Source organism: Trachypithecus francoisi, unplaced genomic scaffold (assembly GCF_009764315.1).
Source record: "Trachypithecus francoisi isolate TF-2019V2 unplaced genomic scaffold, Tfra_2.0 Contig00030, whole genome shotgun sequence".
Classification (NCBI taxonomy): Eukaryota; Metazoa; Chordata; class Mammalia; order Primates; family Cercopithecidae; genus Trachypithecus; species Trachypithecus francoisi.
In genome coordinates, this window is record NW_022680463.1 from 524,725 (window position 1) to 525,600 (window position 876).

Sequence of the window (876 nt, forward strand, 5' to 3'; positions counted from 1 at the left end):
AAAGAACTGTATCAATTTCAGGAATCACTATTTTTTGAATACAGTATGAATTCAGTTTGAGCTGATTTTCTCAAGAGTCAGGAGAGAGTTGTGGGGGTTAGATGGCTGTATTTGAGAGCATTATCTGAGTTCCTGAAATTAAAATCACAAGTCTAGGTAATCACTCTAAATGAATATTTTTTCCTTCAAAATAAGGTTTCCAGTAGGAAAAAGCAAGCAGTTTCACATTCATAGAATTTATACTGCAAAGGGTGGGGCGGGGTGACTCATGCCTGTAATCCTAGCACTTTGGGAGGTCAAGGCGGGCAGATCACTTGAGGTCAGGAGTTCAAAACCAGCCTGGCCAACATGGTGAAACCCCGTCTCTACTATTAACATATATATACATAGGCTGGGCAGGGTCTGCAATCCCAGCGCTTTGGGAGGCCAAGACTGGCAGATCACGAGGTCAGGAGATTGAGACCATCCTGGCTAACACGGTGAAACCCCGTCTTTACTAAAAACACAAAAAAATTAGCCAGGCGTGGTGGTGGGCACCTGTAGTCCCAGCTACTTGGGAGGCTGAGGCAGGAGAATAGTGTGAACCTGGGAGGCAGAGCTTGCAGTGAGCCGAGATTGTGCCACTGTACTCCAGCCTGGGTAACAGAGTGAGACTCCATCTCAAAAAAAAAAAAAAAAAAAAAAAATTATACTGGACATGATTGAAAAAGCCCTCATAAAAACAAAGAAAAAGGTTTAAAAGAAATATTATCTCTAGCTATGAGTAATTCAAAATAAAAATGGTACAAACTACTACTCTATTTGTTTTATTATAGAATCTTAGAAGCTGAATATAATTCATTACTTATCTATTTAATCTCTTCATTTTAGAGATGA